At 41.3% G+C, this 19,540-nt stretch overlaps 1 protein-coding gene across 1 annotated transcript in view; it reads left to right on the forward strand.

The window, feature by feature from the left end:
* The window catches only part of IAPP (islet amyloid polypeptide), a 586,160-nt gene that overhangs the window by 47,286 nt on the left and 519,334 nt on the right, over positions 1 to 19,540 (forward strand). The window lies entirely within an intron of this gene.

A 19,540-nucleotide genomic window follows, 5' to 3' on the forward strand; every position in this document is an offset into this window, starting at 1 on the left:
GTGGAAACCGTGGTGCATGAGGGGAAACGGGCTGCATAAATTTGTAGAGGATGGCGTTTTGGAGAGTGGCCCCATGCCAGTGGTCCGCACCCCTCTCTACTAAAGGCTTTCGGCTCATAACATGGGGATGTGACCCACTAGGGAGGACAATGGACACGTGTGTGCGCCCAAACGCCAGATGAACAGCTACAGGGCTGGAGTCTGTCATTTACAGGGAGTCATACACACATGGGTGATCCCAGTAGGGACTGGGCCTGCAGCCTGGAAAGTAGAGGCATGCCCTCCGAATGTCCTGAACAGTGCGCATAGTGTAAGGGACCAGCTGCAGGTGCCTGTAGTAATCAAGACCTCTATACTACATAGCTTCTGGCTGCTGTCTGACAGTGGAGGCCGTAGTGGTGGTGCCAAGGTTAAAATACTGAACAGGGGAGTCACAATCATCATTCTCTTCACCTCGCTTTCTATTTCAGTTCCAATCTTGCCTTCTGGCCTTCTGGCTGCCAACGGGTTTTCTCCCTATCAGAGGTGTGATGGTGGACCATTGTACTAAAGTCATGTCCCCCCAACAGATATATATACAGTCTACACTGAATAATTTCAATATATATATATATATATATATAGTAGGAGCTACAATTATATGCAGGAGCCGAACCGTCTCAAAAGGATTTCTCGGTCGGCTTAAGGTCGTGAACTATGCAAGTTCATGGTGAATAGTAATTTTACTGCCGCCACCGGATTCATCCTGGATTTTAAACTGAGGCTTGGCGAGGAGACTAAATGCACGGCGCTATGGTGGTAAGAGCATTGTAAACGCTTGAAGAGCAAAAGGCCTGCCGTATTAGAAACCATCTTTTGAATTATTGCATAACAAAATCCACTGTACAAACAAGTCGATATGGCTAGGATTAAATTGACATTCAAGTTTTGGTTTGCTAAGAGGGCGGCCCAGGGAAGTGTACTTTACCGGAGTCCTTCCTTTGTTACCATCATTCAAAAAGCGCCAATCACGAAAGACTTTGAGTTTAAAAAGTGACGCCGTGCGCTTGGACATTGTTATATCTTTTAATAAGCACTGAGGAAAGCTACTGCTGAAACGCGCCTGCTATGGATTAAAAGATTTTCAGTCCCCACGAGTGCCTTAGCCTGAATTAAATATCTGCAAGCGTCGGAGATGATATATATATATATATTCACTGAAAAAACCATAGGTTATAGACCATATATAGTTAGGAATTTGCATTTACAAAACCTTGAAAATTCACTGAAAAAACCATAGGTTAGAGACCATATATAGTTAGCTGGACATTTTATTGACATAAAACCAATGAAATTCCATTTATAGTTAGTTGCACTAACTATATATCGCGCACCCGCAATCCACTGCTGATGATGTCACATATTACATCATTCATGACATGGTCAGTGACATCACTGATGACATCACTGATGACATCTCAAATGACATCACTGATGACATCACTGATGACATCTCAAATGACATCACTGATGACATCTTCTAGTGTCTGTGTGTTTTGTAAAGTTTAAATATGTTTTACATATTGAAGAATGAGTGGATGTATGGAAGACTGAGTGTGTGTGTGGCTGGCTGGGAGGTGTGTGACTCTGTGCATATCAATGTGTACTTGTATCAGTGATTGTATAAGAGAGTAAGTATGTGTTAGTATATGTGTGAAAAGTATGGTGTTCTGTGTTTAACTGTATAGATGAGGAAATCGAAGCGTGATTGATTCTTCACAGGACTGACTAGGTGTATGAGTGCATATGATAGTGTTGTAATAATGAGTGACTGTATGTATGAGTGATTGTATGGGTGAATGAGTGAATGTGTGTGTAGACGTAGGAATCAGTGAGTGCGTATGTAGTAACTGGTATTGGTGTGTCATGATGTCATCAGTGATGTCATTTGAGATGTCATCAGTGATGTCATTTGAGATGTCATCAGTGATGTCATCAGTGATGTCACTGAAGTATGGTGTTCTGTGTTTAACTGTATAGATGAGGAAATGGAAGTGTGATTGATTCTTTACAGGACTGACTAGGTGTGTGAGTAACTCCATGGATGAGTTGCAGTGTGTGAGTGTCTGCATAGGTGTATGAGTGCATATGATAGTGTTGTAATAATGAGTGACTGTATGTATGAGTGATTGTATGGGTGAATGAGTGAATGTGTGTGTAGACGTAGGAATCAGTGAGTGTGTATGTAGTAACTGGTATTGGTGTGTCATGATGTCATCAGTGATGTCATTTGAGATGTCATCAGTGATGTCATCAGTGATGTCATTTGAGATGTCATCAGTGATGTCATCAGTGATGTCACTGACCATGTCATGAATGATGTAATATGTGACATCATCAGCAGTGGATTGCGGGTGCGCGATATATAGTTAGTGCAACTAACTATATATGGAATTTCATTGGTTTTATGTCAATAAAATGTCCAGCTAACTATATATGGTCTCTAACCTATGGTTTTTTCAGTGAATTTTCAAGGTTTTGTAAATGCAAATTCCTAACTATATATGGTCTATAACCTATGGTTTTTTCAGTGAATTTCATTGGTTTTTTAAAAGCTAATATCTATAGTTGTAAAATATATTCTTTATTACGTGACGTATCACGTAGCCACGTGAGACGCCTCATGACGCGTCGCATAACCGTGACGTATCGGCTCTGCAGCGCAAACAAAACCCGTAACGTAAGCGTGCCGGAGCACGCTTACAGATATATATATTTTTTTTAACCTTAATTAGACAAAATCCACACGTGCACATATCTTGAGGCCTTGCAAAGGCACATCAAACAAACAGTCCCTACAATTTTGCCAAGTTTGCTGGAAATCTATTCCCTTAATTTTTTTTTTACTGTTTCTCTTGGTTTTCCCCTTGTTACGCTTACCAGGACGCTACCTGGTACGCGAACCGGACACTCCAAAAACACAAGATGGCAGACTCCCGTTACGCTGCCGGTTAGCTGCCCGGTTCGCGTACCGGGAAGCGCCTCTACCGCGAAAAATCGCGGGGGACTTTAATATCCCCCTCATCAATCCTAGGGGGTCAGGAGGGGTTTACCTTGCCCCCTTTCCTTCATTTCCCCCTTCTTTTTTCACCACATCTTGTCTCTCGAACCTACCGAGAGACAAGATGGCGGCCGCTCCGGACTGTTTACAATATTGACAGCTACGCTGCCGGTTAGCTGCCCGGTTAGCTGCCCGGTGAGCTGCCCGGTGAGCTGCCCGGTTCGCGTACCGGGACGCGCCTCTACGGCGTAAAATCGCAAAAAAAAAAAAAAAAAAATTTTTTGCCCCGCGGGGCACTTTCATATCCCCCTCATCAATCCTAGGGGGTCAGGAGTGGTCATGCTGGGGGTAGTGTTTTAGGGTTTAGGGTAGTGTTGTAGTGTTTGCGTAGTGTAGGGTCATGCTGGGGGTAGTGTTTTAGGGTTCAGGGTAGTGTTGTAGTGTTTGCGTAGTGTAGGGTCATGCTGGGGTGTAGTGTTTTAGGGTTTTGGGTAGTGTTGTAGTGTTTGCGTAGTGTAGGGTCATGCTGGGGGTAGTGTTTTAGGGTTTAGGGTTGTGTTGTAGTGTTTGTGTAGTGTAGGGTCATGCTGGGGGTAGTGTTTTAGGGTTTAGGGTAGTGTTGTAGTGTTTGCGTAGTGTCCATTTTCCTGAAAATTTCAGCCAATTCTGTCCTCAAACGCCAAAGTTATTCGACATAGAATTTTCAAAAATCCCATAGGAAAAAAATCCTAACTATATATACCTACTGGCTATCGCCAGTAGGTAATATATATATATATATATATATTCACTGAAAAAACCATAGGTTATAGACCATATATAGTTAGGAATTAGCATTTAAGAAACCTTATTTTACTCACACAAAACCATTGAAATTCCATATATAGTTAGTTGCACTAACTATATATTGCGCACCCGCAATCCACTGCTGATGATGTCACATATTACATCATTCATGACATGGTCAGTGACATCACTGATGACATCACTGATGACATCTCAAATGACATCACTGATGACATCACTGATGACAACATCCAGTGACTATGTTTCTGTAAAGTTAAAATATGTCTTACATATTGAAGAATGAGTGGATGTATAAGTGTCTGGACGAAGGATTTAGTAGGTGCATGACTGAATGTATGAGTGAGTGATTAAATGTGTCTCACTGAGTGCATGGGTTAGTGACTAAACTGTCTTAATTTGTGCATCATTATGTCTGTTGTTCTGTAAACTGCTGCATGTGTTGATCAGTAGCTATATGAGTAACTATATGGGTTATTGATTGATTGCCCAAGTATTTGCATGGGAGACTGAGTGTGTGTGTGGCTGGATGGGAGGTGTGTGACTCTGTACAGATCAATGTGTACTTGTATCAATGATTGTATAAGAGAGTAAGTATGTGTTAGTATATGGTTGAAAACGTAAGGTGCTCTATGTTTAACTGTATAGAGTAGAAAATGGAAGTGTGATTGATTCTTTACAGGACTGACTAGGTGTGTGAGTAACTCCATGGATGAGTGGCAGAGTGTGAGTGTCTGTATAGGTGTATGAGTGCATATGATTGTGTTGTAAACATGAGTGATTGTATGTATGAATGATTGTATGGGTGAATGAGTGAATGTGTGTGTAGACGTAGGAATCAGTGAGTACGTATGTAGTAACTAGTATTGGTGTGTCAATGGTTTCAAAAATTATACTCTGTTTTTAACACTGGGTGAAACAGAGGTTATATTAAAATGTGAGGAGATGCATTGTATTGTCACATGAATGATATCATCAGTGATGTGGTCATTGATGTCAAATGAGATGTCATCAGTGATGTCATTTGAGATGTCATCAGTGATGTCATCAGTGATGTCACTGACCATGTCATGAATGATGTAATATGTGACATCATCAGCAGTGGATTGCGGGTGCGCAATATATAGTTAGTGCAACTAACTATATATGGAATTTCAATGGTTTTGTGTGAGTAAAATAAGGTTTTTTAAATGCTAATTCCTAACTATATATGGTCTATAACCTATGGTTTTTTCAGTGAATTTTCAAGGTTTTGTAAATGCTAATTCCTAACTATATATGGTCTATAACCTATGGTTTTTTCAGTGAATTTCAATGGTTTTTTAATAGCAAATATCATAAGCTGTCGAATGTCAAGTACGTGGTAAGAATTTTTTTTTTCGTGTTTATGCACACTGATCTGCTTTGATTGCTGCCCCCCACCCCTCATTTCTATTAGGAGTACTCTCTCTTTGCAGATAGTGAAGGGTAGTTAATGCAGCCCTTTCCCCCTTTGTAATCCGTCGTGCCTGCTTCTCTCTCCATTTGATTGATTGTTCTCTTTGGTTCATTCTCTATTTACAAACAAGCACAGAGTCGCAATACTCTGTTTAGTCTTTGCAGATAGCGAAAAATCGTGTAAAAAAACAAAAGGAATCGAGCAAAATCAGTAGGCCACTAATGGGATCTCTTTTGACCTCGCTAAAATAGAAACATTAGGAACAACCTGTTGAAAATAGCAATGCGTATGTATATAAGCGGCGTTCATTTGTGTTCACAGTACCCCTTGTTGATTGTTTCAATCGAGCATTGAATTGTTCGAAGTTAATTCTCTTAACGATCTTCTCTACCTGCAAACGAGGAAGAATAGGAATATTCTATCTCCCTTTGCAGATAGTGAAGGGTAGGTAACGCAAGCCTTTAACACGTCGTACCTATTTCATTCCTCATTGATTGATTGATTGTCCGAACATTGACTGTTTGGGAATTAGTTCTTTTTGGAGGTATTCCCTGTTTGCAAATAAACGTAGGAAAATCTTTGCAAGTAGTGAAAGGGTACGTAATGCGGACCGTTCTCCCCCGTTGTAATCTGTCATGCCTATCTACTCCCCACTGATTGATGCACCTTTTTCACCCGGACCATTTACTAGAGATACGTCATCTGGCCCGACCAGAGAGCACCCCTAGTGAAAAGGACATATGCAATAATAACGAAGTGATCACTGTATCCTGTTAACAGAAACTTTACCATGAAACAACCTGGAAAGAAAAAAATAGGAAAACGAAAATCAGTAGGCCACTGATGAACATGAACTTTTATTAAACAACGAACAAAGAAACGATAACATAACGTAATGATAAAACCTATTAATGTCCTAGAAACAAGAAAACGTTAAAATATGCCAGTGGTGAGAGACCAGAAAAACAGTAAGAGAAACCAAATCACCCCTCGCTGTCCCACCGCCTGCCACGCCAAAAAAATCGATAGACTAGGGAAAATGCAAGTCAGTAGAACATCCACCCCCACTCTGGAAACTTCCAAGGTGGGGCAGGGTTCCGGCTACGCCCAGCCGGGAGCAGCCCATATAAGGCAGGTTCTGCTGCCACGCCTCGGCCAGGAGATCCTAACGTAGGGTGTAGCCGGAGGAGAGGCCGAGACCAGCGGGACCCGGCCAGGGGATTGCCTTTACAACGCTGAACAGTTGCAGGGGGGGGGAATGTCTCCTCGACCCTCCCCTCTCTCTCCCAGTCCGGCCGCGGTGGCCCTTGAGAGTTGCAGGTAGTCCCGCCACATGCTCTTCCGGTCCGACCACCAACGGTCGGGGGGCCGAGGCCGACGGGATCCGGCTGCAGCCGATAAACCAAGAAACCCGTTCATGGGGCCAGAGCCAGGGGCGTCCGGCCGACATCCACCGGAAGCCCGGCCCGAAGACGGACGGGACACTTCTTTCTTTTATAATGGCTGCGACAACACTGGAGGGGGATGTCTTGCACATGCCTCCGACCCCCCCTCGTCCTCATCGCCTGGTCCGGCCATAACAAATCTCAAGCGAGACGCCGTGGGGTGCACTGGGAGGGAGAGACGGTGCGAACAGGCCTCTCCCGCCTCCCCAGGTGGAGGCTTCCCAGCTGCACCCTCAGCGCTCCAGGCGGTGGCATCCTAACAACTCCAGTGCTGCACAGTTTCGGAACGACCTAGATAACGGTTCTTCCACTGTGGCCATGCTGCAACGTCTCGCCCGGCAGGGTGGAGCCCGTCCGCTCATGTGACCCCGCGATCGCCGGTAGCTGCCGAACTCTCAAAATGGCGGTCGACCTGGCAAGAGCGGGCCCAACATAAAGAAATGGCCCGGTCACTGGTTGACTCCACCACCGTAGTCCTCCACGACCTTGAAGATTCTAGAGGAGCCGCGGGAGTCTCCGACCCCCGATGGGGAATGACTGCCATGATCGCCCGTGGAGTGACGAAACTGTATCCGCGGGACGTCGGCGCTCCCATGCTGGCGCCAGCCTCACTTTGAATTACTACAATCCTGCAGACCTCACTTCCGGTGAAAGCACAGTGTGACCCGGTAGGAAAAATTATTGCACCCCCTCCCCTTTTTGACTGATAGTTCAAACCACCGATCCTTTCCTTTGCCCTTTTAACGGAACTTTGGACTGCCTCCCCCTCTTTTACATTTTCTAGAGAAAACAAAACATTAACCACTACATTAGCATAGCAGTTGACACCAGAACTGTTTTCAAATTGAAAACCAACAACATCTTCAACAGAATCCTTTTTGTTTCTGCTGTGACCCTGCTACAGCACAGGCATTGTCCCCAGCAGTAATTCTGCAATGCCGGTAAGAATAGCTGTGGTGCCTACTGGACTCACTCACCCCCGCGGCGCCCCACGCCGTTATTTGCTGGGCGGCAACTTGCTAGACATCACTTTCGTGCCATCTAGATTTCAGCGCGTTCTGCTGCCTTGGAACTATTCGCACAACAGACCGCTACTGACAAGAATATTTCATTATTGGTGCTGTCAATTTCAATAAATCTATTGGATAATTAAAAAGAAATTGCCACGGTCTCTTCGTTGTTTAAATGTTTTTACTGTTTTTGTTTTGTTGTATATATTTATATGTTATTAAAGTTTTATATTCCTACTACTTTGTTGGAGTGCTATATATTTTTAATGTGACACATAATTGTAAAAACTTTGATGTACAAAGAGTCATTCCTGGAATCTTCCGCTTCAGGCTCGGTCCTCTCCCCAATCACAATACAGGATGGTTTTCAGATAGTAGGAACGCGTGTGCTGTGACGGATCACATCGGGTGTGGGCCTTGATCTACTATAACTCCTTTGAAGAGGGGTGATTCTTTACAGCTGGGGCCATAAACTACATCTGCAGGGCTAGCTGATAGCCTAGGACCGGCCTGGACATTCGGACACAGAGGAAGAGGAGTGTCAGAGGGTGCGGTAGTGAATAGGGCGAAAGGGAGGTGTCGGGCGGGCACAGAGTGTGATTCTCAGGGAAGAGCAGCGCAGATGGGGGAAGGTTTATTGCCCATGCATAAGACAGAGAGCGGTGGTGACCAGTGCCTGGGGGAGATGCTTACGAGGGTGAGGAGCCATGCTACGAATCGACAGCGTGCAGAGAGTGGGTCTGGTCAAGACATCTAAAATGGCTGCCGTGCACGACAAAAGTGTGGCATTTCAAAAAAGGCAAGATGGCGCAGACAATGTTTTTCAACACTTCCTCATTTCCTTCGAATCGAACGTTAACAGACGTTGGGGCATATTACCAAAGTTAAGCGATATTTATCGCTAACGATGCTTACCAACCAATTTTTTACCACTAAGCATCGTCAGAAATTATCGAAGATAAACCTTACTATTATCAAGGTTTATCGCAAATGCGATAATAAACGGCCGCAATGCATGAATATCGCTAAAAACTCAGCGATATTCATGCATTACCGAGCTAATGCTCTTAGCCATGTTATCCACCTCCCATTGGATAACATGGCTAAGAACTGCTCAGGGCAGGTGTTACTTTTTGGAGATATTCGCGCTTAGCGCGAATATCTCCAAAAGTTGGTAATAGGAGATAGATATCTTGCATGTTGTAATGCAAGTTATTGTGGTATATGGAACTCATACCATAATCTCTCAGGAAAGCAGAAACTGATCCTTTTGGGACCGCCTAAAAAGGCCTAGGGGGTGAGGAGTACTCTACTTTGCCCCCTTTTCACGTTCCGAACTATTTTATTTTACTCTCTTCTGTAATTACACAAAATACCAGCGATAAGATGCATCGGAGACACACAGTGAGAGAAAGGAGGCCGGAGATGAAGAAGACATGTCAAATACACATTGGAGATAATATAGTGGCAGAAGGGAAGTAAATATGAGTAAACTTACCATGTAACATAAAAATGTTGCACTCTATACTATAAGTCTCATTTTATACTACAATCACTTCGCTACAACCTCATAAATTAAAAATAAAAATAAATAATGTCTCAAACAATTTTTGATTTCTAAATATAAATTTATTCTTCAGAATTTTCTAAATTTGAAACAACTACTAACATGTCCTCATCAGTAATTTCCTCTTCAATCATCTCATCTGGAATCTCCTCATTAAAAGTCTGCAATGATGATTCTTGTAACTCTATGGTCTCCAAACACTCGATAAATTCGCCATCAAGAGATTGATCAAAAAAATCATTCAAGTCATCTCCTCCTTCTGACAATATTTCATTATTGGTGCTGTCAATTTCAATCAATGTAGTGGAATCATTCAAGTCATCTCCTCGTGACAATATTTCATTATTGGTGCTCTCAATTTCAATCAATGTAGTGGAATCATTCAAGTCATCTCCTCCTTGTGACAATATTTCATTATTGGTGCTGTCCATTTCAATCAATCTAATGGAATCATACAAGCCATCTCCTCCTTGTGACAATATTTCATTATTGGTGCTCTCAATTTCAATCAATGTAGTGGAATCATTCAAGTCATCTCCTTGTGACAATATTTCATTCTTGGTGCTGTCCATTTCAATCAATCTAATGGAATCATACAAGTCATGTCCTCCTTGTGACAATATTTCATTATTGGTGCTCTCAATTTCAATCAATGTAGTGGACAATTCAAAAGAAATTGCCACGGTCTCTTCATTGTGAGCCATTTTATTTTGAAATTGCTTGCTGTAAATTGCAGAAAAAAATAATCACTTTCATTTATCGTTTTTAGTAATACATAATATAAAACTAACTTCATCAAGTATTTAGTATAACAGAAGGACAGCAAATAAATAACAGAAAACATTTTTCAAATTATCTTCAAGTGTACAACATAGTTCCCCTTACAAATTAACAACTCACCTTTTTAAAAGTAGCAGAAGTGTTAGTACTGTGTAAATCAAACACCAGAAATTCACCACCAAAAATTCCTCACAAATGTACCTCAGACAGTAGTATCACAAAATGGCTGTGGTTTCCTCTCATTTGACATATATACATAACCAATTAACTTTCATCACACACAAATACAAAACCAAAGTAACATTTTAATTGGTTCTAAATTTCAACACTTTCAAATGTGTTTTCCCCATGCAATTTTCCATAGGACATTTACATACGTCTACAGCCTGAATGGCTGAACGGAATTACACCAAACTTGGCAAAATGGTACATCAAACCTAAGAGGTCAGGAAGGATCTACTATGCCCCCTTATGGTCATTTCCCCCTTCGCTTTGGCCTCCTCTTGTCTCTCAATCCTACCGAGGGACAAGATGGCGGCCGCTACGGACTGTTTGGAATGTTGACAGACGCCGGAGAACCAATCAGCTTCGCAAAGCTCCGTAACGCGAAAAGTACGCGAAGCGGAGCGCTGTTACAGATATATATCTTTTTTTCAACGTTAATTTCTCAAAATCCACTGGAGCACATATATTGAGACCTAGCAAAGGCACATCGGGCTACCAGTCCCTAATATTTTGCCAAGTTTCGTGCAAATCCATTCAGCCGTTCGATTATTATTATTTTGGTTTTTTTTTGCCCCGCGGGGCCCTTTTAAAACCTCCACATCAAACCTAGGGGGTCAGCGAGGATCTACTATGCCCCCTTATAGTTATTTCCCCCTTTGTTTTGACCTCCTCTTGTCTCTCGATCCTACCGAGAGACAAGATGGCGGCCGCTACGGACTGTTTGGAATGTTGACAGACGCCGGAGAACCAATCAGCTTCGCTTCACAAAGCTCCGTTGCGCGAAAAGTCCGCGAACCAGAGCGCTAACCGGTCCGCTGTTACAGATATATATCTTTTTTTAAACGTTAATTTCTCAAAATCCACTGGAGCACATATATTGAGACCTACAAAAGGCACATCGGGCTACCAGTCCCTACAATTTTGCCAAGTTTCGTGCAAATCCATTCAGCCGTTCGGGCTAAAAGTGAGGCCAACCGCCCTATGGAAAACTCAATGTTAAAAACACGTTTTGGGACCCCCCTTTTTTCTCGGCCCCCACTGGACGAACCCCCCCCAAATTTTCAAGGGCTGCTCAGAAACAAAATGTGCCATTTTCCTGAAAATTTCAGCCGATTCCGTCCACAAACGCCAAAGTTATTAGACATAGAATTTTCAAAAAACCCATAGAGAAAAAATCCTAACTATATATACCTACTGGCGACCGCCAGTAGGTAATATTATATATTATATATATATATATATTACCTACTGGCGATAGCCAGTAGGTATATATAGTTAGGATTTTTTTCCTATGGGATTTTTGAAAATTCTATGTCGAATAACTTTGGCGTTTGAGGACAGAATTGGCTGAAATTTTCAGGAAAATGGAACATTTTGTTTCTGAGCAGCCCCTGAAAATTTGGGGGGGTCCCAAAACGTGTTTTTCCCATGCAATTTTCCATAGGGCGGTTGGCCTCACTTTTAGCCTGAACGGCTGAATGGATTTACACCAAACTTGGCAAAATTGTAGGGACTGGTAGCCCGATGTGCCTTTGCTATGTCTCAAGATATAGGCTCCAGTGGTTTTTACGAAAATTAACTTTGAAAAATATATATTGGGCTACATTGGGCTATATATATGTTGGAGCCCAAATGTAGCCCAATGTAGCCCAATGTAGCCCAATGTAGCCCAAAGATGGCCACCAGAGACAAAAAAAAACAAATGTAGCCCAAATATCAGCCAGATGTAGCCCAACTATAGCCCAATGACAGAATGTCCCAGAGTGTTCTAAAGAACAACTAGAGTGCTAACAGTCCTACTTATTACAAAGGTATGGCACACCTGAAGCCATCTTGATTGGAATAAAGTGGCAACTCTTAAAACATTTAATTTAAAAAGGAACAAAATGAGGGGGTTCATTTTGCCATAGAAAGTATGATTAGCGAATATATGACGAAATCCCGCATACCATCAGTCCGCAAAAAAAATCCCGCATGTACTATTAGGCCGCAAATTAAAATAACGAAAACTTTTAGAACGAATATGCCTTTAGCATACACTAAACAACTAAACAACCCTAAACCCTAAAACACTACCCCCAGCATGACCCTACACTACACAAACAGTACAACACTACCCTAAACCCTAAAACACTACCCCCAGCATGACCCTACACTACACAAACACTACAACACTGCCCTAAACCCTAAAACACTACCCCCAGCATGACCCTACACTACGCAAACACTACAACACTACCCAAAACCCTAAAACACTACCCCCAGCATGACCCTACACTACGCAAACACTACAACACTACCCTTAACCCTAAAACACTACCCCAGCATGACCCTACACTACGCAAACCCTACAACACTACCCTAAACCCTAAAACACTACCCCCAGCATGACCCTACACTACGCAAACACTACAACACTACCCTAAACCCTAAAACACTACCCCTAGCATGACCCTACACAACGCAAACACTACAACACTACCCAAAACCCTAAAACACTACCCCCAGCATGACCCTACACTACGCAAACACTACAACACTACCCAAAACCCTAAAACACTACCCCCCAGCATGACCCTACACTACGCAAACACTACAACACTACCCAAAACCCTAAAACACTACGCCCAGCATGACCCTACACTACGCAAACACTACAACACTACCCAAAACCCTAAGACACTACCCCCAGCATGACCCTACACTACGCAAACACTACAACACTACCCAAAACCCTAAAACACTACACCCCAGCATGACCCTACACTACGCAAACACTACAACACTACCCAAAACCCTAAAACACTACCCCCAGCATGACCCTACACTACGCAAACACTACAACACTACCCAAAACCCTAAAACACTACCCCCAGCATGACCCTACACTACGCAAACACTACAACACTACCCAAAACCCTAAAACACTACCCCCAGCATGACCCTACACTACGCAAACACTACAACACTACCCAAAACCCTAAAACACTACCCCCAGCATGACCCTACACTACGCAAACACTACAACACTACCCTAAACCCTAAAATACTACACCCCAGCATGACCCTACACTACGCACACACTACAACACAACCCTAAACCCTAAAACACTACCCCCAGCATGACCCTACACTACGCAAACACTACAACACTACCCTAAACCCTAAAACACTACCCCCAGCATGACCCTACACTACGCAAACACTACAACACAACCCTAAACCCTAAAACACTACCCCCAGCATGACCCTACACTAAACAACCACCACAACTCTACACTACACTAACACAACACTACACTACATAACACTACACTACACTACACAATCACTAACCCACGAAAAAATTAACACAAACCCACTTACCTCTCTCGTCATCGTGGTTTTCACAACGCAAATGCATTTACCATACATGCCTTTAAAACGTAATTCTTTGTAAAGGCATGCGCGATAAATGCACATGCGTTTTGAAAAAATGCGGGATAATGGTATGCGAGGTCAATGACCTTGCGGGATAATGGTATGCGGACTGAAAGTCTGCGGGATAAAAAATGTGGGAAAATGGCTGCAAACCATGATTAGCAGCAGACTTGCCTGGTGAGCACTAGCTTTACTACAGTGATCTAATGAGCAACTAGAGTGCTAACATTCAGAATTTATGGCAAATGTGTGACACATCTGAATGCCTTCTTGATAGAACCAAAGTAAACAAGCATTGAAAATGCAATAGATCTCGCCCTCGTTTAAGTTAAAGCCATTCTGTTTGTAATGAGGTGGCTTTTTAGCTTTGCTTTTATTAGTGTTTTTAAAACTTTCATGTAAATAACATGCATATGTATGCATATATGTATATGTATGCATGCATTTATATTTATATAGATATGCAGATTATATATGTTTATATATGTATATTACCTACTGGCGATAGCCAGTGGGTATATATAGTTAGGATTTTTTCTCTATGGGATTTCTGAAAATTCTATGTCTAATAACTTTGGCGTTTGTGGACGGAATTGGCTTAAATGTTCAGGAAAATGGCACATTTTGTTTCTGAGCAGCCCCTGAAAATTTGGGGGGGTTTCGTCAAGGGGGGGCCGAGAAAAAAGGGGGGTCCCAAAACGCGTTTTTCCCATTCATTTTTCCATAGGGCGGTTGGACTCACTTTTAGCTCGAACGGCTGAATAGATTTACATGAAACTTGGCAAAATTGTAGATATGGTTTGCCCAACGTGCCTTTGCTATGTCTCAATATATGTGCTCCAGTGGATTTTGAGAAATTAACGTTTAAAAAAAAATATATATCTGTGACAGCGCTCCGGTTAGCGCCCCGGTTCGCGTACCTGACGCGTAACGGAACTTCGCGAAGCGAAGCTGATTGGCTCTCCGGTGTCTGTCAACATTGTAAACAGTCCGGAGCGGCCGCCATCTTGTCTCTCGGTAGGTTCGAGAGACAAGATGTGGTGAAAAAAAAAGGGGGAAATGAAGGAAAGGGGGCAAGGTAAACCCCTCCTGACCCCTAGGATTGATGAGGGGGATATTAAAGTCCCCCGCGATTTTTCGCGGTAGAGGCGCTTCCCGGTACACGAACCGGGCAGCTAACCGGCAGCGTAACGGGAGTCCGCCATCTTGTGTTTTTGGAGCGTCCGGTTCGCGTACCGGGTAGCGTCCCGGTAAGCGTAACAAGGGGAAAACCAAGAGAAACAGTAAAAAAAAAATTAAGGGAATAGATTTCCAGCAAACTTGGCAAAATTGTAGGGACTGTTTGTTTGATGTGCCTTTGCAAGGCCTCAAGATATGTGCACATGTGGATTTTGTCTAATTAAGGTTAAAAAATATATATATATCTGTAAGCGTGCTCCGGCACGCTTACGTTACGGGTTTTGTTTGCGCTGCAGAGCCGATACGTCACGGTTATGCGACGCGTCATGAGGCGTCTCACGTGGCTACGTGATACGTCACATAATAAAGAATATATTTTACAGCTATAGATATTAGCTTTTAAAAAACCAATGAAATTCACTGAAAAAACCATAGGTTATAGACCATATATAGTTAGGAATTTGCATTTACAAAACCTTGAAAATTCACTGAAAAAACCATAGGGAAGAGAGGGACTGAGAAAAAGAGTGGAAGGAGTTGAGTAAGTAGGTAATAGAGAAAGGAATGAGGGAAGTAGCAAAGGCAGGAAACTGAGGGTTAAAGAAATGAAGCAGTGGAACTAATAGAAGTTAAATGTGATAGAAATGTAACGAAAAGAGTACAAAACATTTACCTTATAATTGTCGTTAAATTACTCACTTTTTGTTTTTATACTTTCAATCTGTGAAAGAGAGAACAAACATTTGAAAAATATTAAAACATGTATTTAAAAATTACAAAAGATAAGGGAAAAGATTGAAGGACAAACAGTTTTTCAACAACTTTGACACTTACAGAAGCTTCTGCTTCTCCAGGCCCCCTACACAGTCCTAAAGATATACATTTTAAACTAACAGTATCTTGATGCAGATGAAGTGAGGCCTATCTTAAAATATGGTGCATCTTTTGCATTGCTGTTGTCTCAGAAAAGTGTCGCAAGACACTAAAATTTTAAATAATTGCTTCAGGATGCCAATAAGATGTCTCCTATCCAGAGGTTTGTTTGAGGTGAGGCCTACTCAGGGTTGCAGATGAAATTTCGAGTTGTTGAAGAGAATAGAGGACATAATATATGTGAAGGTATACCAATGAAGTGAGTCATGTCCACTGCACTCTTGAACAAAGTCCAAACCTCCTATGTTTCCCTGGACAGACCTAAACTTGATCTACACAATGTGCTTCGTAATGATAGGAAACACAGGTGATGTAAATGAAATACGTGCAATTTATTTTGCTCATTTCACAATCACATCACTTGTGTTTCCTTTGCTTAGGTATCTCATTGTGCAGATTTAGTCTAGCATATGAAAGAATATGCAGAAGCGCAGCACTGCATGCAACAACTTTGACACTTACAGAAGCCTCACCTTCTCCATGCCTCCTACACAGTTCTACATATACATCATAAATGCAAACAGTACAGAATTAATTATACATGTTAAATGGTTTATTTTTGCTGTTCTCAGAATGTATCAAAATTCACTAAAAACAGTGACTTGAAGGTATTCATCATATAACAGCGGGGAAAAAAAACACAATCAAAATGATTGTGTTTAAAAAACCCATACAACATAACAAATCAGAATTCAGAACTCCTTAAAGTTAACTTACTTTCCATGACGTCAAAGGATGTCCTATGAACAGCTTACACTCTGTTGTGCTGTTATTACTTTCAGCCCGCCACTTTCTGAAAGAAAATCTCCATCGTTTTTAAAAACATGTTACATGCAATAAATGACTTCTTGCTCTCTACCACAAGTTTCCACAAGGCCAAATCTTGTCAGAGCCATTTATAACTCTTGGATTTCTTGTAAGCCAATCCCGTCATTTGGCATTTCTGCAACTTTCAGAATTAAAATGTTGAAGATCATTTTCACAATCCAGGAATAGTAATATCTTCCTCTTCTTGCTCAGTCATGTTCTACATTTCCTATGACACTGATACTGCTTACTATGAAGCAGACTTACACTAACTCTATGACTAGTACAATTATTTAATTCTCTACATCACTTTCAATCACAAAGCAATGTAAAACAGTAGACAGCATTGCAGACTTACATTCCCTCTACTCTATGTTTTGATTGGCTGCTTCAATTAGCTTATAAAAAGAAATAGTTTTTCTGAACTCATTCAAAGTGCACTTATTTCTCCATGACGTCCAGTCTTATGGTTAGAAGTTATGTCTCTGAACTACACTTATCCTCAAGGCCAAATTGTGTAGGAGCCATTAGAACTTCTTGAAATTCCACAGAGCACATCCCGAGATTATTTCCCTAAAATTTTGGTTTTAAAAACACCAGGTAAGAGTTTTTAAGGTCATACGGCAATTTTTTTTTGAAAATTAAAACAGAATCGTTGCAGAATGACCAGCCATTTCTAGACTTTAAATAAGCTGTGTAATGTCCTGATGTTATTGAAGGGCCGTCATGATATATAATTGCTGCAGTTACAAAAGTCCTTCCTGATATTGACAACTGCGAAGCTACAAAATTTTTAATTAAAGTTGTCAATTTTGTTCCATCAGGCCTACATCGTTGGAACATTAAAATGACATACTGGCCATATGTTCGTATAAATAATGTGGACATCATTTCAGATTTACATTGGCTACACTCCATGTTGTGATCAGCTGCTTTTACTAGCTTATTAAAGGAGACTGATTTACTGTCTGGCAAAGTTAAATATATAAATCTTTCTGAGTCTACACTAGTAGTACTTGATACCATACAGTTCTCGCAGTCATGCTGCCATTGATAAGAAAGCCCAAACAGCTGATCTACATCTACACCTTCAGCATGCAATACATCAAGCATATACATTAAAAACTCCTGACAATCTTGCTGAATATTTTGAGAGAATTGTGTTTGGCCTGAACATCTGTCTAACAGATTTCGAATTTCAAACACACTTTCTATGTTTGTTCTATAAGTGCTACATTTCTCTAACACAGAATTTAACAAACTTCAAAATCTTTGATCAGAATTGACCACAATCTCTTCTTTTTCATTTTCTAGAGAAAACAAAACATTAACCACTACATTAGCATAGCAGTTGACACCAGAACTGTTTTCAAATTGAAAACCAACAACATCTTCAACAGAATCCTTTTTGTTTCTGCTTGTAATTTTAGGTTCATCGACTTTTCGTCTTTTTGCTACAACCTCCCCAGTATTGGTCACATTTCTTCGTTTCCGGCCTACCACACGTTTCTCAAACAAAGGATACTGAGGCAAATGTGGCGCATACTCTCTTCTTAACCTATTGTATTCCTTAACACAATCTAGATCCGCACAAATGTTTGTGACATCACACTCAATCAAGTACAATCCCGATAAAGTTCTAACTCGTGACAATGCCACATATGCCATACCCTCCTTGAACACAGAACTGCCAATATTCACCAATGCACAGTCTACACTTAAACCTTGCGATTTATGGATTGTCACCGCATATGCCAAGCAAACAGGAAACTGCTTACGGCGAACATATAAGTCTTTTACAAGCAAAAATCTAGCAGAGCAACGACCAATTAGCTGTACTTCCTCAATGCCATCAAATTTAATTTTTAAAAATTCAATTCCATCTCTATTTCTGTATTTTACAAAATCAACAACATTACCCATTGATCCATTTACCAGACCTCTTTCAACATGTAAATTCCTTCTTAAAATTATACGGCAGTTCAAGCACACATTCAGAGTCTTTTCAAAACCTGCAGTTTTAGATATACTCTTCTCTAATGAATCCAATTTTGTTTTCAGATTCTCAGACAAAATAATTGTTGATCCCATATGCTCTACTCTGTCAATAGCTTCCAGTTTCACAATCTCTTGCTTTTCTAAATGCAACATTTTGTTGTTGAATTTGGCACATTCTGCAAGAGTTGGCATCAAACATATTCCAGATTTCTTATCAGTAATTTTCTGAAAAATATTCTCAGGCACAACATCTTGTTCTGGATATAAATTTGAAAGTAATCGTGCATGTAAAGCTTCTTTCCCATGCTCGGTCACTTTTCCAATTCTAACATCTTGTAGAATAGTCTTGTAAACTTCATCCTTCGCCTGACGCATATTTTCATGCAGTTCAGCATAATTGAAGTTTAACCGTATATTGACGTTGCCAATGCTGCCTAGGCACTTCCTGGTATCTTCATGCGTGAGCATTTTGAACACAGGTTGCCCTTTCACTGGTGTCAGCTGCAAAAAAACTCCGAAAACAATGATGTGTTTGCCACCAAATAACACATCATACTCTGTTTTGAGAACTTCTTGCATTCTCAAATGCACATAGGCAAGCATGACATTGGAAACCATGCTTACTTCGTCAATGATAAGAAGTTTCATTTTCCTCAAGATTCTTGAAACTTCAAAACAAGCATCTCCAGATAGCTTGTGATATTGTAATTTGTTGTCATGCTCCACTGGCAGCATCAGTAAACGATGTAAAGTAATCCCTTTAATGTTATGTGCTGCCAGTCCAGTTGGAGCGGTGACAACACAAGACAGCGATGACTCTGTCCTTTCCTGCAAATAGCATGAAATTGCTTTAATGAGGAAACTTTTTCCAGTTCCCGCTTCTCCACTCACGTA

This window comes from Lissotriton helveticus, chromosome 1_1 (assembly GCF_964261635.1).
Source record: "Lissotriton helveticus chromosome 1_1, aLisHel1.1, whole genome shotgun sequence".
NCBI classification, from domain to species: domain Eukaryota; kingdom Metazoa; phylum Chordata; class Amphibia; order Caudata; family Salamandridae; genus Lissotriton; species Lissotriton helveticus.